Source organism: Bos taurus, chromosome 20 (assembly GCF_002263795.3).
Source record: "Bos taurus isolate L1 Dominette 01449 registration number 42190680 breed Hereford chromosome 20, ARS-UCD2.0, whole genome shotgun sequence".
Taxonomy (NCBI): domain Eukaryota; kingdom Metazoa; phylum Chordata; class Mammalia; order Artiodactyla; family Bovidae; genus Bos; species Bos taurus.
Genome location: NC_037347.1, coordinates 19,668,168 through 19,685,513, shown reverse-complemented (window position 1 = coordinate 19,685,513; position 17,346 = coordinate 19,668,168). Strand labels below are relative to the sequence as shown.

The window sequence follows — 17,346 nt, the reverse complement described above, 5'->3', positions numbered from 1 at the left end:
CACAGCACCACCCAGTTATCTCTTTCTATAAAAAATGAATTGCTTTTAATATGTTACTCTTCTTTCCCCCCTCTTTGAACTCTGTGATCGCCTTGATCTGAGTTAAGGGCCCTGGTATAAGAGGCCCCAAAGTCATGAAACTGACTCTTGGCCAACTACTTTGAAACTTGGAACTTAGCACAGACACCACACTTTGGAATGTGGCTTTTATTGTATCTCACTGCCTTTGTTGAAACTTCACTTTTAACATTTATTACCATGTTTGTAACACCATGGTTCCTTTACCATTGTTGGTAAAGACTCAACATCCACCCTCCCTCTTCCTTGCTGGCAGAAACCCAACTGTTTTCACAAGAATTTACTTTTTGTGGCAGCTAAGTACTCAGAGAAAGTGATTCCCTGCCCAGTTCAGACGTAAATCCTGAATAGTCTAATCCCAGTAATTCCTTTATGTCCTAAAACCAAACCTCACCAAAGAGATATGAAGGTAAGTTGGCTGAAATGTCTTCTGGGAGAAGCGTATCATAAAAAGTTAGAAGCACAAAGGAAGAAAGGGTTTGTTTTCTGACCCTGGACCTTGTGCCTGGCTGGGGCCATGATCTTGCAATAATGAGGAGAGTCTGTCTGAGCAAAAGGACAACATCGTAAGAAGGCAAGCAAAATCTGGGTGATGTGCCTGAGCCTCTTAACAACTACCCCCTGAAAAACAAACAAGCAAATAAATAACAAAAACAAAAAGCAAGAAACAATCACTGGAACACTCTATCTTAAAACTTCCCGTTATGAAAATGAAAGTGTTGATCACTCAGTTATGTCCAACTCTTTGTGACCCCATGGACTGTGGCCTCCCAGTGTCCTCTGTCTGTGGAATTTCCCAGGCAAGAATACTGGAGTGGGTTGCCATTCCTTCTCCAGGGGATCTTCTAGATCCAGGGATTGAATCCGGGTCTTCTGCATTGCAGGCAGATTATTTACCATCTGAGCGACCAGGGAAGCCTACGTCTTCCTTATTTGTTTATATTAAGCCATTGAGTTTGCAGCTCCAAGCTTGCACCAAAGGCATCGTCCCTGAGAGAGTTTTCTGATTATATTCCAAGGCACTTCTTAATAGGTAATCAAGTTAGGTGAGGGAAGCTTATGTTTTCCTACATATTTTTTTTTCTTTCTAAATAGCTGGTGGGTAAACTCATCTGCTTCCCTTCTAAAAGAAAAAAAAAATGCTTTCAAAATCAGATGTTTACGATAATTCTCAAAATTGCAATTGCTATTATTGAACTGAAACAGTTGTGATGACACCTGCGACAACCAATGCAAATAAAAACAAACAAAGCTATGCTAAATTTGTAAATTCATCATTTATCAGTAGGCTGGGATCTCTCGAGGTTCATAGGGGAAACTAAAGAGGTTTTTAATATCACATGGTATTGTCAATACTCGTGGCAAGGATCACATTCTAGTGATCACATTTCTAATCTTAGGAAATCAGAAGGTAGTGTGTGTGCCAAAATCCCCTTGCAAAGTGAATCATACTTTATGCTGAATTCCATTTAGAGGGTCAAGCCAGGACCTAGTTTACTATCCCATATTATGATGTGGGTGTGCTTGTATTAAATCACTTTCAGAGACACACTAGGTGACTAATTTGTGACAATGATATGTTTGCAGACTAACACATTCATAAAAATAGCAGAATGAGCTAATTTGTAAAATACCAGATGGAATTTACTGAAAGCCAGTAACCTAAGCTATCATAGTTGTCTTTCATACTCTAAGAAGACACTTCCAGTAATCTTGCTACTCACATTTTTGCTTCTGGATAAATAAACTGTGGAAAATTCTGAAAGAGATGGGAATACCAGACCACCTGACCTGCCTCTTGAGAAACCTGTATGCAGGTCAGGAAGCAACAGTTAGAACTGGACATGGAACAACAGACTGGTTCCAAATAGGAAAAGGAGTACGTCAAGGCTGTATATTGTCACCCTGCTTATTTAACTTATATGCAGAGTACATCATGAGAAACGCTGGGCTGGAAGAAGCACAAGCTGGAATCAAGATTGCCCGGAGAAATATCAATAACCTCAGATATGCAAATGACACCACCCTTATGGCAGAAAGTGAAAAGGAACTAAAAAGCCTCTTGATGAAAGTGAAAGAGGAGAGTGAAAAAGTTGGCTTAAAGCTCAACATTCAGAAAACGAAGATCATGGCATCCGGTCCCATCACTTCATGGGAAATAGATGGGGAAACAGTGGAAACAGTGTCAGACTTTATTTTTTGGGGGGCTCCAAAATCACTGCAGATGGTGACTGCAGCCAGGAAATTAAAAGACGCTTACTCCTTGGAAGGAAAGTTATGACCAATCTAGATAGCATATTCAAAAGCAGAGACATTACTTTGCCAACAAAGGTCCGGCTAGTCAAGGCTATGGATTTTCCAGTGGTCATGTATGGATGTGAGAGTTGGACTGTGAAGAAGGCTGAGCGCCGAAGAATTGATGCTTTTGAACAGTGGTGTTGGAGAAGACTCTTGAGAGTGCCTTGGACTGCAAGGAGATCCAACCAGTCCATTCTAAAGGAGATCAGTCCTGGGTGTTCTTTGGAAGGAATGATGCTAAAGTTGAAACTCCAGTACTTTGGCCACCTCATGCGAAGAGTTGACTCATTGGAAAAGACCGTGATGCTGGGAGGGATTGGGGGCAGGAGGAGAAGGGGACGACAGAGGATGAGATGGCTGGATGGCATCACCGACTCTATGGACATGAGTCTGAGTGAACTCCGGGAGTTGGTGATGGACAGGGAGGCCTGGCTGCTGCAATTCTTCGAGTCTCAAAGAGTCGGACACGACTGAGCGACTGAACTGAACTGAACTGAAACAGGCCAAGTATAACTGATCCTCTTCCTGCAAAGGTAGGTCTCCAGTATTTGAAACACTGCCTACTGGGAGAACTTAGGCAGTATGAAGTTCTGCTTCTTCTACTTTTTTTTTTTTCTTTCTTTAAATTCTACTATCTGAATGCCATTCCATAATGAGGTACCATCCATCCTAACTGCTCTCCAGTCCACATTGTTGTCATTGCTCTGTTGATGCTGATTCTTTGATAGTTCATGAACATTGAAGTATATGCACTTTCTACTTGGACAGTCTCTACCCTTTCTTGTTTGCAAACTCCAGCTCACTGATTCGGGCACCCTATCCTCAGTACTGTTGGGATTTTTCCAGTTTTCCCCCTTTACCCAAGTTAACCCAAGGATGACTATATCCTTCCTATCATTAGCCTCCTCCTCCCTCCTCTAGTCCCCAACCAAAGCTGGAGACTGGTAAACCTAAGCCCTAATGTTGCCTCTTTCTGCACTATATATCCTTGGAGACTTGAGTGTAAACAACCTAATTGGTGCTACTAGGTTAACAGAAGTGCTTCTGAAGGAAGCATGGTTTGGTGGAAGGAGTCTGTGTATTATCTGACAGACCTGAGGTCTCTTATCACTTCCTTCATCTTCGGCTCACTTCTCAACCTTCTGAATCAGCCTTTTTTTTTTTTTTTTCTACATCAGAAAAACAGTGCTATCTATTTATTAGACTTGTTTGGGATTACTATAGTGCATTGACCACACAATAGACGGTAGAGGTTAACAACTTAGCACATATAAGGAAGCAATATATATTTGTTTCCCTTGCCCTCCTGAAATGTTTGCCATCGAACCCGCTGACTGCAATGGTGGGAAGGCTAAATTAGGAAAGAAGAAAAACAGTAGTGTAGAAATATGAAAAGGCTAAATTGCATAGGCTTTTCCAGCAATTATTAATGCAGAGGTAGCAAAGTGGGCTACAGATATAGGCATGGTACAATTTTTTATGTGCTTTATGGAGAGTCTATAAATTAATTAGAATAAAACCAACAACCCAAAAGACAAATGGAAACGGATGCAAATAAATGTCACCTAAGGAGAACTACAAATAGCCGATAACAATTTAAGAAGATGTTCTATCTCACTGGTAACCAAAGAAATAAACTCAAACTACCATGAGACATTTTGCTTATCCCACTGGTAAAAACAAAAGACTAAAAATATCCAGTGACGGTGGTGGGTAGAGCGGGGGGAACAAGTGCACCTGTAACATCTGGTGGAGACACAGATTGGAAAGACTTCATTGGAGTACAATTTAGTAAACTTTTCTAAATGTAAAATACACATAACTCTGATTTGCAGGAGTCTATCCTACAAAAATGATTCCTCTAGTGCAAATACACACATGTACACACACATACATACAGGATATTCCCTTGGGAACTGTTGGCAGTAATAAAAGAATCCTGGTTCTATCTCTCTGACCAGATGCTGAGTTCTTAGTGAGGCTGTCCTTTCTCCCTCCTCCCTAATACCTCCCAAGCCTCCAAACATTTAATAGGGCTGAAGATGCTTACAAATGTACACTAACAAATACAAAACACTAACAAATTATCAAGGTATTTTTAGTATGTGTAAAGATAACGACATAGATTTATAAAATGTGCAGGTGACTTGCTGTTTTCAGGGCTAAAAGTAAATATGTATTATTGGCAATCCAAACAGATTTTTCTACCCATTTAAAAATTTTGAAATATTTTACAATATAGTTGATTGATACTCAGCTTTTCAATCATTTGTAAAATATATTTAAATTTTTGATTACAAGTTTATTTCTAAAGATTTAACATATTTAAAGAAAATTAAAGCAACCCATCAAACTCAATTATGTTTTATATTTTTCTTATTTTTTTGTCTCCCCTCCCACCCCCCTCCATGGTACATGTGGAGCTTTGCTTTGTTGCTACTCTTTCTCCAACATCTGAAAAACATAGGGAGTATTATCATTATAAGCCAAAATTGATCTCATTTACCCTAGGAACACAAAATTTCTCAAATGAGGGAATAAACTCCTGTTACTACAGCTCTTGGGCCCTGTTCTTTCTAGTAGAATCTAATTTTCTTGCAATATGGGATGAGGAGAGAGAGATGGTGATTTCGGATACAAAGACAATGTCCCTAATATCAGCAAAGAGTGCCTCTGGGTCACTTTTACCAACAGTGAAATCGAGCCTCTTTAGTCACACCATCTGGACCAAAGTGGCATCGTTAAGTGTGTCCATTAGTGAGCTGTCTGACCCAGGCCATGACACAGACTAAATGGAACTAATCCAACAGAAACTCATTAGACCAGTGGGCAGCCCAACTTGGCTACTTTATTGAAGGTAACTAAGACCCAGCCTTTAAAATGAAACAGTGCCTACCTTCTGAAAGAGAAAAGACAGAAAACATATAAAAGTTCATTCATCATTATCAGCCTCAAATCAGCCTGGTGTATCTGTAAGGTATATCTGTATACCCCCAGCTATGTAAATTGAACTGAGCTTCTCAAAAGAGTATCATATTAATTGAAGCATTAGCATAAGAAACAAATTAGCTTTCTTCCACACACCATTTAGAAACACAGGAAATGAGGGGAGAAGGGTGAGATAAAGCTAACATTTTGGAGTCCCTTTGAAGGGAAAAGGTTTTGTACCCTGAGTTTTACACAAGTTGTTTCTTTAAATATTTGTAATAACCCTATAAAGCCAGCATTAATACCACCCACTTTATAGATGAGGAAGCTGAAGAGGCTAGGAGGGGATGGACCCTGAAAGTAAGTGGTTGAGCTGAAACTGGACTCCAAAACGGACTTTCCCTACTGCACGGTGAGAGTATCCTTGTTCTGTGGATTTAGAGCTGGCCGGATAGGATTGTAGGGAAGGGCAATTATAGAGACAATAGATGCAGTACAAATGATCATGAGCCGCATAACTAGCAAGTGCCGGACACAATGCTAAACACCTGACTTGTGGTTCCCCATTTAATCATCCAGAAAAGTACTACTGGTTTGTTCATTTTACAGCGAGGAAACCGAAGCCCAGACTAGTGAAGCAAGCCACTGGAGCTTACACAGCTAGTTAAGAAGCCTTATGAGGTGCTCGTAATATTTCATTGTTTCTTTTCCACATACTTTTTTTTTTTTTCTTACAGAGGGGGAAAAAAACAAGTGACTTTTTTTTCCCCCCAATTTACTGATTCCATATATGTTTGAGAGTTCTATGGCCTTTCAGATAAAACATGACCAATGTTTCCCACCACCTCTGAGGTGACAAGATGCTACTAGGAAGCATTTCACTGATGCTCTGCTTATGCCAACAGATATGCACAGAATTAGGCTGCAGTTTGATTGCTAAACCCATCAATGATTTTCTAAACCCTCATCCAAAACACCTTGTTTCAGTTCCTCCATATGCAAAATTACAAGAGCTAGGTGTCTTTTATTTAACAATGCTAATAAACGATTTGGCAAAGACATCTTTTATGCTGTTTTTTTTGGCTGATCTTTGGGGGGATTATTTATGTGGCACTGAGTGAGCACCCAGCACCCAAGCTCCTCCTCTTTCCTATTTATTATCGGCCTGCTGCAATGCAGCATTGAAACATCTGATCATTTACATCATTAAAAATCAATCCAATGACCAAACATTTCTATACATTTCAGAGAAATGACAAAAAGTACAGTATCAGATTGCTATTAACCGGCTCTGGGTTTTCTTTTTACGGCTGCCAGGAAAGTCATTTGGTAAAATTGATTAAACCAGCATGCCAGAAGAAGAGAGGAAAAGAGCAGAGAAATGTAAACACAGCGAGCTGAGAGAGGAGGGTGATGTTTTTCTTGGGAATGAAGTGAGATGTCGCTGGGGGGAAGAAAGAGGGGGTGGGTAGGAGGAGAAGCCTTGCATATAATGAGCATACTATAATTTGGGGCATCAGAGATTCAAAATGGCAGGATAAAAGCAACCAAAATACAGAAACAATAGAGGCAGAAAGAATGAAGAAAAGGCAAGCTATCCCTGTGCTCCTAACAGACTGTCTGCATTGGTCACACTGCACGGTTTGACTGAAGTAATGCAAGAGACATCACTGGGACCACAGTATGAAGCTCATTTGAGGATTTCAATAAACTCTTTTAATACCAGGAGAGAGTAGGAAGAGTGACTAGTCTCCTGCACAGTAGGGTTTATTTCTGTTCGACAATTAACAAAGAGAGGAAAATAAATCTCTCTACTTTTGCTCAATAAAACCAAGGGTGTACAAAAATTCACATATGCATTCCCCTATCTGTTATTATAATAGCCATATATAATCCCTCCTTCCAAATATGAACTTCCTACCCCTTACACAATTTTATTTCCCCTCTAATATCTTTCAACGATTTTTCCATTAACCAGAAAGGAATGCTGGTATGTGGAATGAGAGTGCTGACAAGGATGGATTGTAATGTGGGGTCTCTGTGACCGTGCCACAATTTCTAATTCCTCCCAGCATCCTATTTAAAGTCACGCTTAGCTCACATAGCTTATCCTTCTATAGAAAGGAGTAGGAAAAATATCAAGTCTTTATTTGCTCTTATTTGCTATATATTATGTCTGCTAACATTTAAAGTACAACTGCGACCTAAACATAAGTGACTTAAAAACAGCAATTAGAACATAAATAAAGCAAATGTTCTACAGAAGAGTAAATATACTTTGCCGGGTATGGGACACAGAAAATAATTAAGATACAAGAACATTTAATTGCATAGAAGAAAACCAACGATAGAAGATCAACAAGAAGACCAACAAAGTCTAAATGAAGTGACGTCCTAAAGGGAAATTGTAAATTATATTTGCTCTATGTTGGGTACACTGCTTGGGATTCAGAAAGCCTTTATTGCAGCCATGGATTTACATGGGAATTGAGGAACCTTCTTAAAGGGCAGTGCTAGCTAGACTCCAAGGTGGTTCCCAATTACTACCCTCGGCCCTGTATGCTCATCTTTGTAGCGTCTCTTGTCCCACACTGTACCAGGGTTCACCATAGGCCAAAAGGTGATGGCATGCCACTTTCAAGATAAAATTTAAAAGACCGTAGCATCATCCTGTTTTAAGATATCTCTTTCTCTTTGATCTCTTAGCCTGGAGGATGCAAGCTATCATATTAAATGCAGCCGTATGGAGAGGCCCACATGGCTGGGAACTAAGCTGACAACTGTATGAGTGACCTTAAAAGCAGTGACGTTGGGATGACTGAAGTCCAAGCCAACAATTCAAGAGAGACCCTAAGCTAGAACCACTCACTTAAATATGGAAGAACTTTGAGCTATTTACATGCTTGAAGGCCATACACATTGAGCTATATCATAAGCAGCAGGAATGGGCAGGGAGAGAGGAGAAGGTTATAGATGTAAAATTCAAGGAAGGAGGTGTGATCATCACTAGCACTACTTACCAATATTCCCAATTCTCCTCCTTCATGGATAAGGCAGGATTTGCATTTTCTTGGTCCCTTGAAGTCAGCTGTGGTCACCTTGACTATAGCCAAGGAAACTTGAGCAGAAGTGATGCATGGCACTTTCAGGGGAAAACCACTAAGAACCAGTATGTAGTGTCCCTCTCCTGTGCCACTATGACTGGAAACTTTCCATATGGTGAAGTTTCCCTTTAGCTGTGTCTCTAAGAGCAGAACGCCCTCCCCCCTCCACTTCTAATCTATGATGAATACACAGCATAAATGAGGAATAAATTTATATTGTTTTAAGCAGCTGAGATTTTGGAGTTCTTTGTTGTAGCATGATGTAGACCATTCTCACTAAAACAGAAAGTAAGTGTTTGGATAGGAATTAACTCTAAGAAAATCTAACAAATCTAGTATGAATAACTAGACTCAGCTATAAAGCCTGGGTTCTGAAAGGTACAATGATTCTGAGTAGACTGTGGTGATGGGCATATGAACTCTCCCAGTCACAATCTGCAAAGACAAAGGGTTGGGTGAGAACCGGAAGACTTTTTTTTTCTTTTAACTAATTTCTTAAAACATGATGAGCTATCAAGAAGCACAGCAATTGGACTCCCTTGAGAGAACTAGAAGCGAGGATGCATTCTCGTTTCTACTTTGAAAGAGAATAATATGCTGGCACCACCCTGGATGGAATAGAGAGAACTAACAGCTAATGATCTTGCTCGTGTCTGTTGCCAGGTGCTCTAGAGACCAAGGAATGTGGGTTGATGTCACTGGTAGGGCTGAGGTCAGTGTATCCTAGGCAGATCCACGTAGGAGTGATTGTCAGCTGCTCCTAAGAGACTCAGAGACGCTTGGATGAGAGAGATTATGCAATAATCTCTCAGATTCACTCTCCAGCAGTTTGGCATACAGCTACCAAAACTGGAAAATTTATTTTAATGAGACCTAATTTACACGGCAACCCACTCCAGTATTCTTGCCTGGAGAATCCCATGAACAGAGGAGCCGGGAGGGCTACAGTCCATGGGATCACAAGAATCAGATACAACTTGGCGACTAAACCACCACCACCAATTTACACCCACCTGCTGGGAGATTAAACACCAAACAAAACATCATCATGGTATTATTTATTATTTATTTGCTTATTATAATAATCCATTCCATATCCACACTGTGTCATGTGGCAGTATGTGGTTCTACCTTGATCAAGTCTCAGCTTAAGGATTTAAAATTCTTTGGGGAAGAGCTTTATTTTAGCCTCGAAGAGTTTAATCTGTCCTCAGCTGCCACATATTGTGAGAAACGGAGTAGTTGACATTATCACATAGTTATTATTTTAAGATGGAGCAGCTTATAATTTAATGAAAATGGCATGGTACCTGAAACAGAGACGTCAGTAGTTTGGCTGAATTAAAACTTTAAATGCATGCGCATCAGTCCTTTTCATAAATCTTTGTCTCCAAAACCCATTTAAACACATCTCAATGAAACAAAGTTAACAAGGGGTTAAGAGGGGACTGTGGGAGGATTTTGGTGGTGAGGAAATAAAATAAATAAAGCTGGAGAAAAGAATTCAAATGTGATGGTTTTATTTCAAAATAGGAGAGAATTGATAATGGCAGAGAGCGAGGAGATGGTGGAGAAGAATGGAAAGCACTGGCAGAAGGAAAGGGGACAAGGTATTTTAGAGAGTGGGAAGAAGTGGGAGTGGATGGCAAATCTGAATTCCTTACAGAGGATCCACATACAGGGTTTACGTAAATACCTCACAGACTAGCACTGACCCTTTAGAGTTGCTTTTCATGACAACCTGGTTTGTAGCCCTGCTGTTCTCTCTCCCTTCTATTCTCCCTTCAAGCACCCATTGCAATCAGCACTTATATATGTGTCTGACTCCCTCACTAGGACAGAAGCTGCATGAGGGCAGGGAACGTATCTGTCATGGTCACTGCTGTGTTGACTTTCTATTAATTCCATGATACATAATACACAGTAATTGCGCCAGAAATATCTGTGGATTGAACAAGTCAGGATAGGCATAAGAACATATTTAAGATTATCTGTCCGCATTGATTAGAATTCCAGTACTGAAACTGCCCTGATCTCTCTTAGCCTACCTGCTGTTCTCACTTAAATGGAGCCCTAGAATGAATTGTTGCTCAATAGTCCTCATACCTTCATAAGATCTCACTGATATTTGGGGGTTTTCAATCTACTTCGGATGATATAACAGCCAAATCTACCCACATCACTAAACCCAATCAGCCAGACTGTCATTCTTACTCTGATGCTATTTAGAATGTGCAATGAGCCACTGGATTCCACTTCCTAAAAACTAATTTCCCTAGAGCTTTCACTCTATTATTTCATCAATGCCCCTGAGGTCAAAGACTATGATTTCCTCTCTCCTGAACAGTACAATGTCTCATTAAAACTTCTTCCCACAAGTCTGGGTATTTCTTTAGAAATGCAAGGAAGTTTCAAGGATCATGAAGGACCTTCAGTTCAATATATGCTATATTTAGCGCTTTGAGAGTAACAGCACAATCAAGTTCACTAATGACCTAGAAACAATTAATTCAATATAATTCTGATTTCTTCACCGACAGCAGGTCTTTCTTAGATTAAAAAAAAAGTGATCAAGCTTTTAAAAATGCATGTTCTCAACTATTTTTGATATATCCCAACAATCAAATTGGATTATTACATTTACATATGAATATGGGAAACTCTGATAATTTAATAATTCATATTTCTATATTTCCTGCTTCCACTTAAGAAGTGAAAGATGAGCAGTAATCATTCATTATTCTTTAATTCAACAAATATTTCTTAACAACCCCATGTTCTAGGAACTACTCTAGAAGCTGGGAATATAGCAGTGAGCTGTAAAATAGACCAGGATCCTCCTTCTAGCTGGGGGAGAAGGGACAGAAAGTAAAACAAAGAAGCAAAATCTACAGACTTATTTACACGGTAATAAGTTCTAAGGAGAAAAAAGAGTTTCAGGAACAGGGATGGTGTGGATCTAATTATTAAAGAGGATGAACAGGAAAGACCTCACTAAAAATATTTGAATAAAGAACAAATGATATAAGGAAATAAAGCAGGGATTAAGGGGAGGTTCTGGTCTGAAGTAATGGAAATTACAAAGCCCCCAAAGCAGGACTGTGCTTGGAGAGTTGGAGGAATAGGAGGAAGTCAGTGTGACTGGACCACAGCAGGAAAAGGAACTGAATCAGCCAACAACCCACAGCGTTATAACAACCCACAGGTGATAGGCTGTTATAAGGATTTTAATTTTGATAATGATCAGAGGTCATTGAAAAGTTCTGAGTAAAGGACTGACCTGACACAATCTAGATTCAGTAGTGCCACTCCTGTTGTGTGGAGAGCAGACTGAAGTGGGCATAGGGGAGGGCAGGGCTGCATGTCCAGAGAGACTGGTGACAAAGATCCATGGCCAGGACCAAGCTGGTAACAGTGGAGGTGGTAAGAAATAGTCAGATTCTGGGTTACATTCTGCGAGGCAGCTGACTGGATTTGCTAATTGAACTAGATGGGGAACAGGGTGGAGAGAAACGGGGAGAAGGTAGTGATCATTGCAAAGTTTGGCGTTGAGATGGGGAAGTGCATAGGAGAAGCTTGGTTTGGTAAAAAAAGAGCTAGACTTTGGTTATGGGAGAGTTAGGCTACAGATATATGGTAGACATCCAAGTGGAAATAGTAGGCAGGCAGTTCAATATTAAAGTCTCTATTCAGAGGAGAAGTCCAGGTTAGTGGTGGACATTTGACAATAGCCTATAGACTTTAAAGTTGTAGGATTACATGAGGTCAGGTAGGAGATATGCAGAAAAAGGACAGAAGAGTCCACTGACTAAGCTTGAGACACATCAATGCTAACAATCTGAGGAGCTAGGAAAGAAGCAACAAAGGAAAATGAGACTGAATAATCAAAGTAGAAAGGAAAACCAGGAGGATGAGATGCCCTGAAATCTTAGTAAAGACAGTATTTCTTCTTTGATTGGGCTTGAGTGTCAGTGTGGAGGCATACCTGCTTTGTAATTTTTATTTGGTCACAGGCTTCATATACCAATAAACTTCCACTTGGATGGCCATTCAACTTAGCTGCATATTTTGGAGAGTCAAGCAGCTGATGAAACAGAAACAATAAAGGAAGGAAAAGGATTTCAGAAGAGTCAAGATGATGGAATAGGAGGATGTGGAATTCATCTCTCCTCACAAGTACATCGAGAATGTATCTACACTTGGAGTAATTCTCACAGAGAACCTGTTGAACATGAGCAGGAGACTTCAGACACCCAAAAGGACAAGAAAAATCCCCTTGCCATTGGGAAAAATAAAATAAAGAAAAAACATAAAAGACAAATCAAAAAAGGGACCGGCACCCTGACAGGAAGGTGAAGGTGAGGAGAGATTCCAGCACTCAGAAAAACCCTGAAGGGTGAGGAAATTAGACAGGATACAAAGAGACCTTCAGGGGATTGAAGGGAAGGCAGCAGATAGTCTGTGGAAGCTGGACAAAGAAAGAACTGCACTCATGATCCGTGTCACAGCCCTGCGCACCCCAGTCTGAGTCCTGTGTCTCCTGTTGTGGACGGGGGAGGGTGCTGGAGAGTGAGGTTTGGAGTGAGGACCCAGGGAGGGGAGCTGTTGGCAGTGAAAAAGCCTGAAGGGGGAGGAGTAAAAAGCTCCACAACCACGAAAGTTTGCAGAGGAAGCCTAGGACACCAAAGAAGCAAGGTAGCATTGTTAAGTGGTGCCCAAGAGGTGGGGCCAACATTGCAACCCCCTTCCCCACCACAAGCTGCAGCCTCCATGGGCACTGGGAGTGGCACCCATCTGGGCAGGCTTGTCTGTCCTTCACACCAAAGCCTCCTCCTCAAGCCTGAGTAGGTTCCAGAGTCCTGCCCACTGCCCATGCCAAAGCCTCCTTAGGAATAAGCCCTGAGTGCCCCTTTCTGAGACAGGAATCCACCAAAGCTGGAAGGGGCCGAGTGCTAAAGTGTGGGGTTAAGAGTGTATCTGGGACAAGGGCTGCTGTTAGCTTCGTGAAGACAACAAAGTGGGTGGGAGTGAGCCAGGAATGTCCCTAGAGGAAGTGTGGTCTGACTACACAACGAGGCACCACTGTTGAGTGGCATTCAAGAGACAGGGCCACCACTGCACCTACTTGCTAGCCCCTGCCTCCATGGGCACCAGAAGGAACTTCCACCAGAGCGAGCATGTCCAAGTCTGAGGCAGCTCGCTGCCATTTGCCATCATCACAGACACTTTTGCACACACACCAGTTGTGGCCACCATCCCCCTCTTGGGTCTGAGTAAGTGTGCTCTAATCAGCTGTTGCTTTGGCCTCCCTGTCCCCTGGGCAGAGAACAGATGGCACCCAGGAAGATGTGGGGCAAAACCAAAGCTGAGCTCCAAGGGTGGTATGACTTAGGTGAAGGAATGGAAATCTCTCTGTCCACCTGTACATGCCACAGATCAAATCCCTGCAATCAGCTTGATAAATCTTGCACCAGTGGAATATCTGAATAGACAGTGAGTGCTCCCACAACTGAGACCAGTCTAGCTTAGCAGCAGTGGACTTTGGGGACAAGTACTTGAGGGATTTGAGAAAGGTCAGAGTCTGAGCCAGCTCCACAGTGCCCACAGCAATCCAGATACCTAGCAAGTGGTGGCATAGGGCCTCCTGGAGAGGCAGAGGCTGGCTGTGGCTCACTGTGGAGCAAGGACACCGACAGAGGAGGCCACAGGAAAACATTACTACTATTATGCTTTCTTTGTTTCATTATGTTCAGTTGTTTTATTATTTTTTATCTTTAATTTTTTCTCTATATTTACTTTTTTGTTGTTTTGTATTTCTTGTTTTGTTCTTTTTGTTTTTGATAATTTTTGTGTGTTTGCTTTAGGTTTCCTCTGCCATTTTTTAGTTTACTGTTTGTTTTGTTCATCAATTTTATTGTTTGTTTATTTAGTCTTTATTGATTGTTTTCATGTTTTAGTTTTTCATCCCCTTGGGTTTTTGTTTTTTTTTTTGGTTGTTTGTTTTTCATTTTTCTTCTTTTTCTGGTATTGATACTATTGTTGTTTTGTTTTGGCTGTATGTTTTGGGTTTTGTCTTTTCATCTTCTTTTTCTTTCTTTTTTCATTCATTTTTCTCTGGCTGTGCTGTGTGGCTTGTGGGCTCTTGGCTGCTTAGCCATGGGTCAGCACCTCCGAGGTGGGAGCACTAAATCGAGGGTGCTGGATCACCAGAGACTTTCTGGGTCTAGGGAATATTAATCAGCATGCCCTCTCCCAGTGGTATCCATCTCAACACCAAGACTTGGCTCTAGTCACTTGCCTGCAGGTTCCAATCCTGGACACCTCGTGCCAAACAACCAGTAAGATAGGAATACAGCCCTACTCATCAGCAAGTAGGCTGCCTGAAGTCATAGTAAGCCCACAGAAACCTCAACATACACCATCTAACATAGCCCTGACCATTAGAAGGAAAAGACTTAGAACACCCACCAGAACATAGGCACTAGTCCCTCCCACCTGGAAAACTACACAAGCCCCTGGACCAAACTTGCCCTCCAGTGGACAGAGAACAGAAGCAAGAAGAACTAAAACTCTGCAACCTATAGAAAAGAGACCATAAATACAGTAAGTTAGGCAAAAATGAGACGATAGAGAAATATGTTGCAGATGTAAGGAGTAAGGTGAAAATGCGCAAGATCAACTAAATAAAGAGGACATAGGCAATCTACCTGAAAAAGAATTCAGAGTAATGACAGTAAAGATGATCCAAGACCTCAGAAATAGAATGGAGCCACAGATCAAGAAGATAAAAGAAATGTTTAATAAGGAACTAGAAGAACTAAAGAACAATCAGTGATGAACAACACAATAACTGAAATGAAAAAATAAACTAGAAGGAATCAATAACAGAGGAACAGATAAGTGAGCTAAAAGATAGAATGGTGAAAATAACTGCTGCAGAGCATAAGAAAAAGAAAGAAAATAAATGAAGACAATCTCAGAGACCTCTGGAAAAACATTAAAAGCAACAACATTTTAAATTATAGGGGCTCCAGAAGAAGCGAAGAGAAAGGGTCTGAGAAAAGATTTGAAGAGATTATAGTCAAAAACTTCCCTAACACGGGAACTTCCAGATGTTCAAGCTGGATTTTAAACAGGCAGAGGAACCAGAGATCAAATTGACAACATCCACTGGATCATCGAAAAAGGAAGAGAATTCCATAAAATCATCTACTTTCGCTTCAATGACTACACCAAAGCCTTTGACTGTGTGGATCACAACAAACTGTGGACAATTCTTCAAGAGATGGGAATACCAGACCACCTTACCTGCCCCCTGAGAAATCTGTATGCAGGTCAAGAAGCAACAATTAGAACTGGACATGGAACAATGGACTGTTTCCAAACTAGGAAAGGAATATGTCAAGGATGTATATTGTCACCTTGCTTATTTAACTATATGCAGAGTACATCATGCAAAATGCTGACTGGATGAAGCACAAGCTGGAGTCAAGATTGCCAGGAGAAATATTAATAAGCTCAGATATGCAGATGGCAACATCCTTATGTAGAAAGCAAAGAGGAACTAAAGAGCCTCTTGATGAAAGTGAAAGAGGAGAGTGAAAAAGTTGGCTTAAAACTCAAAATTCAGAAAACTAAGATCATGGCAATCAGTCCCATCACTTCATAAGGAACTAGATGAGGAAACAATGGAAACAGTGACAGACTTTATTTTTTGGGCTCCAAAACCACTGCAGATGGTGATTGCAGCCGTGAAATTAAAAGATGTTTGCTTCTTGGAAGAAAAACTATAACAAACTTAGACAGTATATTTAAGCAAAGACATTACTTTGCTAACAAAGAACCATCTAGTCAAAGCTATGGTTTTTCCAGTAGTCATGTATGGATGTGAGAGTCAGATCATAAAGAAAGCTGAGCACCAAAGAATTGATACTTTTGAGCTGTGGTGTTGGAGCAAACTCTTGAGAGTACCCTGGACTGCAAGGAGATCAAACCAGTCCATCCTAAAGGAAATCAGTCCTGAATATTCATTGGAAGGACTGATACTGAAGCTGAAACTCCAATACTTTGGCCACCTGATGCAAAGAGCTGATTCACTGGAAAAGACCCTGATGCTGGGAAAGACTGAAGGCAGAAGAGGATGACAGAGAATGAGATAGTTGGATGGCATCACCGAGACAAAACATGAGTTTCAGCAAGCTCCTGGAGATGGTGATAGATAGGTAAGCCTTGCGTGCTGCAATCCATGGGGTCACAAAGAGTTCACAACTGAGCTACTGAACAACAAATATTAACACATATATGTGTAATCTACAAAAATGGTAAATGATCTTATTTGCAAAGCCAAACAGACACAGATAGAGATCAAACATAAGATACCAAAAGGGAATGGGAGGGTGAATGAGGAGATGGAGATCTACATATACACATGCTGCTGCTTCTGCTGCTGCTGCTAAGTCACTTCAGTCGTGTCTGACTCTGTGCGACCCCACAGACGGCAGCCCACCAGGCTCCCCCGTCCCTGAGATTCTCCAGGCAAGAACACTGGAGTGGGTTGCCATTTCCTTCTCTAATGCATGAAAGTGAAAAGTGAAAGTGAAGTCGCTCAGTCGTGACTCTTCGCGACCCCGTGGACTGCAGCCTACCATAAGGCTCCTCCATCTATGGGATTTCCCAGGCAAGAGTACTGGAGCAGGGTGTCATTGCCTTCTCCCATATACACATGACTATATATAAAATAGCTAACTAATGAGAGCCACCATATGGCACAGGGAACTCACTGAATGTTCCTTGGTGACCTAGATGGGGAGTAAATCCATAAAGGACAGGATATATGTATACATATGGCTGATTCGTTTTGCTGTACAGCAGAAACTGAGAAAGAAGTGCAAAATGATAATAAATTATTTTAAAAAATGGTTTGACAAAAAAAAGAAAT

General features: G+C 41.0%; 1 protein-coding gene across 10 annotated transcripts in view; it reads right to left on the bottom strand.

The window, feature by feature from the left end:
* Positions 1-17,346, bottom strand: part of PDE4D (phosphodiesterase 4D) — a 1,605,399-nt gene that overhangs the window by 632,256 nt on the left and 955,797 nt on the right. For 2 of the 10 annotated variants that reach the window (XM_059878812.1, XM_015459068.3), the window contains exon 1: positions 1-17,346. This exon is cut by the window's left edge; it is cut by the window's right edge and continues 38,228 nt beyond it. The exons of the other annotated variants lie outside the window; for them this stretch is intronic. The gene's annotated coding sequence lies outside the window, so the exon portion shown is untranslated. 10 annotated transcript variants of the gene reach the window in all.